The 10,168-nt window shown below is 44.1% G+C and overlaps 1 pseudogene; it reads right to left on the bottom strand.

Moving 5' to 3' along the window:
- Positions 1-613: 613 nt before the first annotated feature.
- On the bottom strand, positions 614-4,180 carry LOC125546493 (annotated as a pseudogene).
- Positions 4,181-10,168: the final 5,988 nt, after the last annotated feature.

Raw genomic sequence — 10,168 nt, 5'->3', positions numbered from 1 at the left:
CAAGGCTTAGCCGTCACTCTCGGCACTGCTCATGCTCTGCTTCACTTCTGGGTGGTGGATTTGGCCATCTTATCTGCTGAGTTACAGCATTGCATGGTTTATAGGTTTACAATTTTGGATCAAGAGCACCCTGTTTGCACCCAGGAATCCCTAGCCGGGCTTTTTGCTACCAAATCCATGCATAGACCATGCTCCCTCCATTCCTAAATATAAGTCTTCATAGAGATTCCACTGTGGACTACATACGAAGTAAAATGAATGAATCTACACTCTAAAATGCATCTACATATATCCATATGTGGTTTATAGTGAAATCTCTACAAAGACTTATATTTAGGAACGGAGGGAGTACATAAAGATGGTTTGACACAAGTTCAAGTACTAAGCTTGCAAAACATGGCTTGCTTCAGTGAGGTTTTGCTTCTGTCACCGATTTGAAGCAAAACTTTACAAACAGTGCTCCATAATCGGATGAAATATCTAATCCAGACCAAATGAACACTAGTGCCTCCAACAAAAGCTGAGACATTCCTTTAAAAGAAACTTAGAGACTTGGAAGTACTCGCTTGTCAAACCCAATCATACAAAGGCACCCATCACTTGCTCATTGCGCCTATTGTGGTGTGACGGTCACACCCACCATGGTTGTGGCGCTTGTACCAGCTCCTCGGAGCAACACCTTCGGCACAATGAACTGGAAGCAATCTTTGGGAAACCCATCATACATATTTGTGCTCCTCATTAAGAACTCCATAGACTGAGAAAAGCTCGGTTCAGCGCACGACAATGTTAGCTTGCACCTGAAGCTGGATCCAGTAATGTGAGGCTGGACGGAGCAAACTGAGATGACACCACCGCGGGACTCCATTGTCATGTTGACCAGGAAGAGGTTCCCATCCTCGCCCACCAGAACGGTTGATCCCACATGGATGCGGATACGGAACGCCTTGTTGTAGGTAACTTTTGGGGAGTGCCACTTGTTCTTGCCTGAAAAATGGTCCAGGAGAATCACGGTAGGTCCGCTGAAGCTGCAGCCGGTTTCAGGGCAGAAACATGGTGCATGTGGACAACCTTTCTCATGGTCTTCTATCTGGTAGTAGGATATCCTTGCAGTGCATCCGTGATTGCAATTGGAGCAAGCAACTTTGATGGATTCAATGAGATGTTCTACCATGTGGCAGCGGTTGTAGACTGTGGGAAGGGAGCAGAAGTGGCACTTCTCGGGAGCTTGTCATGGCAAGATGAGCATATGGTATGCCCCACAGTGCACTGAGGAACAGAAACAACAAATCAGTATATATATGCTAATGAGTTTAGCTGAATTAAAACCATAATGATGAATAGCCATTATATGGTTTTGAGTTAACAGAATACATGCTAGAATAACCATGATATGGTTTTGAGTTAACAAAATAATAATAAAGTTGTAAAAAGGGTGCAAATAAGCATATATCCTGCATGGAATTAAGCTCAGCTATCATTCCCATTTCAATACCTTATTTTGTTTTGTTTTTTACCTGGAACAGTGGGGGAGGCCCAGTGTGTCAGATCTCTTCGCCAGCAGACAAGAAGCTAAGAAAAGTGGTGATGATTCGATATATTTTTTGTTTCTAAGGTGGAGATAATTACAATGAAGTGTAAAAATAGGGTAGGCCCTAGTTACAAAATATTGTGTGACCAGTCAAGGAAACTTAGTCAGTGGAAGTCCTTAACCCTATGTGAAACCCTATGTGGGGATAAAGCATCCGCCCCGGCTGAGCCCCTTAATAAATGACCGTACATATGGGCACACTCGAAAGCTACGGCACACATTCTTAATAAGGACATATCCAACGTTGACTCATAAATTCTCTCCCACATCCATCCGCGGACCAATCCGCGGACACGGATACGGAAGCCGGTCATCCAAGGCTACCCGCATACATTCGATCCCATTTTTTTAACTCCGCACGTTCAATTAGCAGCATATATATATATATATATAGCTCACATGTTCAAATGCACTAGCGGTTCTAATTTAAAAAAGTTCAAATATTACACTCCAACATTGTTGTCCCTCTTAACCGCCTACAGATGCTCATCAATCAGATCTTTCTTCAGTTGCTTGTGAGTTGCTCGATGGTGAATTTAGCTCGGGCAATTCACCAACAGTTCCCGGGCATGGTGAGCATCGTAGGAGCGGATGATACCTGAGCGACGGTTGAAGGAGAGGTGTCGAACGGCTGCGGGGGAGAAGAGGGGGTGTGGGATGGCAGCGGGGCAGAAGCGGCGTGGAGGCTGGTTGTACCGTTGGAGGTGACGGACACGTCGAGTTCCGGCAGGGGTGTGGCATGGCGGCCGGGGTGGTCGAGCGGCGGCGAAGGCAAGGGAGAAACACTGAAGGGGAGAAAATGGGAGGGTGGAGGTGCAGGGTCTGGAAGGGGTTTTGGCTGGGCCAGGGGAGTTAGAGTCCTACATGGCTGCTGTTCATACAGGTTTTCCAGGAAAAGTACGTTTGCAGTGCTCGGCTGACTGGTACATGTCTGCATAGGATGGATAATCATGTCCGTACAGCACCATCCAGACGGTCATGGACGGTTTGAGGGTCCGCTTTGGAGATGACCTAAATAAATAAAGAAGAAAACTATGGAACACTACAGTTTAATCTAATATATTTTTCTTTGTGATTAAAGTATGAGATATAGGCAATGAGCTATATAAAAGTATGCACTGGTGTCAGGGCCATGGTTGAGAAGGAAGGATGAAGAGGGAGACATGCGGAAGGACAACCAAGCTATCATTATGTTACGTATGTGGGAGCTGTGGATGTACCGGAAGACTATCATTTTCGTGGGTGCTACACCATTGCTGGGTCAAAAAAAAAAACCATCCTTGAGCTGTGTAGTGCAAATGATTGTGAATGTGGGCCGAGCCTGGAAACAAAGCAGGGCTACTGAAGGGAGCTATAGATAACTTCTTTGTTAGGATGTTGTGGTGGATAGAAAAAGAATGTGAGGGACAGTAGAGACTAGCCTTACATACAGGTGAAGTGGACAAGGTGTGCAATTTACATGTAACACCTTGAGGTGGATGGATTCTTACCCCTGTTCTCATGTATTATATGATACAGATGCTTGTGTGTTTGAGAGAGAGAGAGAGAGACGCCTTTAACCGGGGCCTGCACGACGGTCGAAGGAGAGGTGTGGAACGACTGCGGGGGAGAAGTAGGGGGTGTGGAATGGCAGAGAGAGAGAGGGGCGGTATGCAACAAATCCACCTATTTTTCGCAACTAGAAATAAAATACCCCCCCCCCCCCCTCCTCAGTCTTGGTTTTCCATGCAGAGAACAAATGAACAGTTGTTTCCACAAAAAACTTGTTGGTAAGGAGCAAAGCTAGCTAAATTTGTCAACGCCTCAATGGGGTCATCTTCATACATTATAGAGTTTACCTGTAAGTACACTTTGATTAGCATCAATTTACTACACGATTTAACAAATCCATTGGGGTCAGCTGACCCCAATGCCATAGTGGTAGCTCTGCCTCGGTACATGATTAACTCTAGTATCTCCTTGCATATTTTTGGATTTTTTTATTCTTATATATTCTTATAAACTCTAGTATCTCGAGGTGCACAAAATTTATAATCCACGCCCAATAGATAGATTATTATTAAATTGATGCAAAGGAAAATTGAAATTGTACTAAATGAGTGTTAATTAGTTTGGATCGGAGCAAGTAGCTTTTTTTATGAACGGGTCCAAAACATCAGATCAACCCATGTTGGCCTATCCCGACTCCACAAAACCCCCTCCCTAGACCAAACCCTAGCCAGTCTCATTTGCTCCGCTTACGCTCCCCTCCCCTTGGCTTTGTCCATCGCAACCATGGACGGATTCCGCAACGGCTTCTCGTCCAAACTTGATCCGTGGATAAGGACACCCTCGTGGCGGATTTGAGCGAGGAGCTGACCCTCTGTGTCACCCTTGCCTGGTCGTGGATGGATAGGGGGGAATCTCGAGCTCCGTGCCCTCACTGATGGTCCGGATAAGGCAGCCCCAGCTCCGTGTCCGACTGCATCGGGTCGTCATGGTCAGCGCCCTCCCTTGTGAGATGGTCGGGCATCCAGTGGCGTCCGTCACCTTTGCCCCCTGCTCTTCCCGGTCGGCGCCGTGAGATGGTGTCGGCACCTCAGAGCCCATGACCGTGGTTTCCAAGTCAAACGCGCGGGCACACGAATTCAAGGAGGGGGAGACCCCCCTGACGATGTTGTTGTTGGGGAACGTAGTAATTTCAAAAAAATTCCTACGCACACGCAAGATCATGGTGATGCATAGCAACGAGAGGGGAGAGTGTTGTCCACGTACTCTCGTAGACCGAAAGCGGAAGCGTACGGCACCTCCGAGTTCAGCACACGTTCAGCCCGATGACGTCCCTCGAACTCCGATCCAGCCGAGTGTTGAGGGAGAGTTTCGTCAGCACGACGGCGTGGTGGCGATGTTGATGTTCTACCGACGCAGGGCTTCGCCTAAGCACCGCTACAGTATTATCGAGGTGGACTATGGTGGAGGGGGGCACCGCACACAGCTAAAAGATCAAATTGATCAATTGTTGTGTCTCTAGGGTGCCCCCCTGCCCCCGTATATAAAGGAGCAAATGTTGGGGAACGTAGTAATTCCAAAAAATTTCCTACGCACACGCAAGATCATGGTGATGCATAGCAACGAGAGGGGAGAGTGTTGTCTACGTACCCAACGCAGACCGACTGCGGAAGCGCTAAACCGACGTAGAGGAAGTAGTCGTACGTCTTCACGATCCAACCGATCAAGCACCGAAACTACGGCACCTCCGAGTTCGAGCACACGTTCAGCTCGATGACGATCCCCGGACTCCGATCCAGCAAAGTGTCGGGGAAGAGTTCCGTCAGCACGACGGCGTGGTGACGATCTTGATGTACTACAGCAGCAGGGCTTCGCCTAAACTCCGCTACAGTATTATCGAGGAATATGGTGGCAGGGGCACCGCACACGGCTAAGGAATAGATCACGTGGATCAAATTGTGTGTCTAGAGGTGCCCCCTGCCCCCGTATATAAAGGATCCAAGGGGGAGGGCTGGCCGGCCAAGGAGGAGGGCGCAGGAGAGTCCTACTCCCTCTCGGAGTAGGATTCCCCCCCAATCCTATTCCAACTAGGATTCCCCGAGGAGGAAAGAGAGAGAGGGGGGCCGGCCACCTTCTCCTAGTCCTAATAGGACTAGGGGAGGGGGGAGGTGTGCAGCCACCTTGGGCTGCCCCTTTCTCCTTTCCACTAAAGCCCATTAAGGCCCACATGGCTCTCGGGGGGTTCCGGTAACCTCCCGGTACTCCGGTAAAATCCCGATTTCACCCGGAACACTTCCGATGTCCAAACATAGGCTTCCAATATATCAATCTTTACGTCTCGACCATTTCAAGACTCCTCGTCATGTCCGTGATCACATCCGGTACTCTGAACAACCTTCGGTACATCAAAATGCATAAACTCATAATAACTTTCATCGTAACGTTAAGCGTGCGGACCCTACGGGTTCGAGAACAATGTAGACATGACCGAGACACGTCTCCGGTCAATAACCAATAGCGGGACCTGGATGCCCATATTAGCTCCTACATATTCTACGAAGATCTTTATCGATCAGACCGCATAACAACATACGTTGTTCCCTTTGTCATCAGTATGTTACTTGCCCGAGATTCGATCGTCGGTATCCAATACCTAGTTCAATCTCGTTACCGGCAAGTCTTCTTTACTCGTTCCGTAATACATCATCTCACAACTAACATCTTAGTTATAATGCTTGCAAGGCTTATGTGATGTGCATTACCGAGAGGGCCCCAGAGATACCTCTCCGACAATCGGAGTGACAAAACCTAATCTCGAAATACGCCAACCCAACATCTACCTTTGGAGACACCTGTAATGCTCCTTTATAATCACCCAGTTTCGTTGTGACGTCTGGTAGCACCCAAAGTGTTCCTCCGGCAAACGGGAGTTGCATAATCTCATAGTCATAGGAACATGTATAAGTCATGAAGAAAGCAATAGCAACATACTAAACGATCGGGTGCTAAGCTAATGGAATGGGTCATGTCAATCAGATCATTCAACTAATGATGTGACCTTGTTAATCAAATAACAACTCTTTGTCTATGGTTAGGAAACATAACCATCTTTGATTAACGAGCTAGTCAAGTAGAGGCATACTAGTGACACTCTGTTTGTCTATGTATTCACACATGTATAATGTTTCCGGTTAATACAATTCTATCATGAATAATAAACATTTATCATGAAATAAGGAAATAAATAATAACTTTATTATTGCCACTAGGGCATATTTCCTTCAGTCTCCCACTTGCACTAGAGTCAATAATCTAGATCACATCACCATGTGATTAACATCGATAGTTCACATCATCATGTGATTAACACCCATAGTTCACATCGCCATCTGACCAACACCCAAAGGGTTTACTAGATTCAGTAATCTAGTTCACATCGCTATGTGATTAACACCCAAGGAGTACTAAGGTGTGATCATGTTTTGCTTGTGAGAGAATCTTAGTCAACGGGTCTGCCACATTCAGATCCACATGTATTTTTGCAAATTTCTATGTCAACAATGCTCTGCATGGAGCTACTCTAACTAATTGCTCCCACTTTCAATATGCATCTAGACCGAGACTTAGAGTCATCTAGATTAGTGTCAAAACTTGCATCGGCGTAACCCTTTACGACGAACCTTTTTTTTCACTTCCATAATCGATAAACATATCCTTATTCCACTAAGGATAATTTTGACCGCTGTCCAGTGATCTACTCCTAGATCACTATCGTACTCCCTTGCCAAACTCAGTGGTAGGGCATACAATAGATCTGGTATACAGCATGGCATACTTTATAGAACCTATGACTGAGGCATAGGGAATGACTTTCATTCTCTTTCTATCTTCTGCCGTGGTCGGGCTTTGAGTCTTACTCAACTTCACACCTTGTAATACAGGCAAGAACTCTTTCTTTGACTGCTCCATTTTGAACTACTTCAAAATCTTGTCAAGGTATGTACTCATTGAAAAAACTTATCAAGCGTCTTGATCTATCTCTATAGATCTTGATACTCAATATGTAAGCAGCTTCACCAGAGTCTTTCTTTGAAAAACTCCTTTCAAAACACTCCTTTATGCTTTGCAGAATAATTCTACATTATTTCCGATCAACAATATGTCATTCACATATACTTATCAGAAATGCTGTAGTGCTCCCACTCACTTTCTTGTAAATACAGGCTTCACCGCAAGTCTGTATAAAACTATATGCTTTGATCAACTTATCAAAGCGTATATTCCAACTCCGAGACTCTTGCACCAGTCCATAGATGGATCGCTGGAGCTTGCATATTTAGTTAACACCTTTAGGATCGACAAAACCTTCTAGTTGCATCATATACAACTCTTCTTTAGTAAATCCATTAAGGAATGCAGTTTTGTTTATCCATTTGCCAGATTTCATAAAACGCGGCAATTGCTAACATGATTCGGACAGACTTAAGCATAGATACGAGTGAGATACTCTCATCGTAGTCAACACCTTGAACTTGTCGAAAACCTTTTGCGACAATTCTAGCTTTGTAGATAGTAACACTACTATCAGCGTCCGTCTTCCCCTTGAAGATCCATTTATTTTCTATGGCTTGCCGATCATCGGGCAAATCCATCAAAGTCCATACTTTGTTCTCATACATGGATCATATCTCAGATTTCATGGCCTCAAACCATTTCGCGGAATCTGGGCTCATCATTGCTTCCTCATAGTTCGTAGGTTCATCATGATCTAGTAGCATGACTTCCAGAAAAAGATTACCGTACCACTCTGGCGCGGATCTTACTCTGGTTGATCTACGAGGTTCAGTAGTATCTTGTTCTGAAGTTTCATGATCATCATCATTAGCTTCCTCACTAACTGGTGTAGGTGTCACAGAAACAGTTTTCTGTGATGTACTACTTTCCAATAAGGGAGCAGGTACAGTTACCTCGTCAAGTTCTACTTTTCTCCCACTCACTTCTTTCGAGAGAAACTCCTTCTCCAGAAAGTTTCCAAATTTAGCAACAAAAGTCTTACCTTCGGATCTGTGATAGAAGGTGTATCCAATAGTTTCCTTTGGATATCCTATGAAGATGCACTTCTCCGATTTGAGTTTGAGCTTATCAGGATGAAACTTTTTCATATAAGCATCGCAACCCCAAACTTTAAGAAACGACAGCTTAGGTTCCTTGCCAAACCATAGTTCACACGGTGTCGTCTCAACGGATTTAGATGGTGCCCTATTTAACGTGAATGCAGCTGTCTCTAAAGCATAACCCCAAAACGATAGTGGTAGATCGGTAAGAGACATCATAGATTGCACTATATCCAATAAAGCACGATTATGACGTTTGGACACACCATTATGCTGTGGTGTTCCATGTGGCATGAGTTTGTGAAACTATTCCACATTGTTTTAATTGAAGACCAAACTCGTAACTCAGATATTTTACCTCTGCGATCATATCGTAGAAACTTTTATTTTCTTGTCACGATGATTTTCCACTTCACTCTGAAATTCTTTGAACTGTTCAAATGTTTCAGACTTATGTTTCATCAAGTAGATATCCCCATATCTGCTCAAATCATCTGTGAAGGTCAGAAAATAATGATACCTGCTGCAAGCCTTAATATTCATCGGACCACATACATCAGTATGTATGATCTCCAACAAATCTTTTGCTTGCTTCATTGTTCCGGAGAATGGCGTTTTAGTCATCTTGCCCAAAAGGCATGGTTCACAAGCATCAAGTGATTCATAATCAAGTGATTCCAAAATCCCATCAGCATGGAGTTTCTTCATGCGCTTTACACCAATATGACCTAAACGGTAGTGCTACAAATAAGTTGCACTATCATTATTAACTTTGCATCTTTTGGTTTCAATATTATGATTATGTGTATCACTACAATCGAGATCCAACGAACTATTTTCATTGGGTGTGTAACCATATAAGGTTTTATTCATGTAAACAGAACAACAATTTATTCCCTTACTTAAATGAATAACCGTATTACAATAAACATGATCAAATCATATTCATGCTCAACGCAAACACCAAATAACACTTATTCAGGTTCAACACTAATCCCGAAAGTATAGGGAGTGTGCGATGATGATCATATCAATCTTGGAACCACTTCCAACACATATCGTCACTTCACCCTTAACTAGTCTCTGTTTATTCTGCAACTCCCGTTTCGAGTTACTAATCTTAGCAACTAAACTAGTATCAAATACTGAGGTGTTGCTATAAACACTAGTAAAGTACACATCAATAACATGTATATCAAATATACTTATGTTCACTTTGCCATCCTTCTTATCTGCCAATCACTTGGGGTAGTTCCGCTTCCAGTGACCAGTCCCTTTGCAGTAGAAACACTTAGTCTCAGGCTTAGGATCAGACTTGGGCTTCTTCACTTGAGCAGCAACTTGCTTGCTGTTCTTCTTGAAGTTCCCCTTCTTCCCTCTGCCCTTTTCTTGAAACTAGTGGTCTTGTCTACCATCAACACTTGATGTTTTTTTCGATTTCTACCTTCGTCAATTTCCGCATTACGAAGAGCTTGGGAATCATTTCTGTTATCCCTTGCATATCATAGTTCATCACAAAGTTCTACTAACTTGGTGATGGTGATTAGAGAATTCTGTCAATCACTATCTTATCTGGAAGATTAACTCCCACTTGATTCAAGCGATTGTAGTACTCAGACAATCTGAGCACATGCTCACTAGTTGAGCTATTCTCCTCCATCTTTTAGCTATAGAACTTGTTGGAGACTTCATATCTCTCAACTCGGGTATTTGCTTGAAATATTAACTTCAACTCCTGGAACATCTCATATGGTCCATGACGTTCAAAACGTCTTTGAAGTCCCGATTCTAAGCTGTTAAGCATGGTGCACTAAACTATCAAGTAGTCATCATATTGAGCTAGCCAAACGTTCATAACGTCTACATCTGCTCCTGCAATAGGCCCGTCACCTAGCGGTGCATCAAGGACATAATTCTTCTGTGCAGCAATGAGGATAAACCTCAGATCACGGATCCAATCCGTATCATTGCTACT

Source organism: Triticum urartu, chromosome 3 (assembly GCF_003073215.2).
Source record: "Triticum urartu cultivar G1812 chromosome 3, Tu2.1, whole genome shotgun sequence".
NCBI lineage: Eukaryota > Viridiplantae > Streptophyta > Magnoliopsida > Poales > Poaceae > Triticum > Triticum urartu.
The sequence above is the reverse complement of the archived record's forward strand: the minus strand, read 5'-3'. Positions and strand labels throughout refer to the sequence as shown.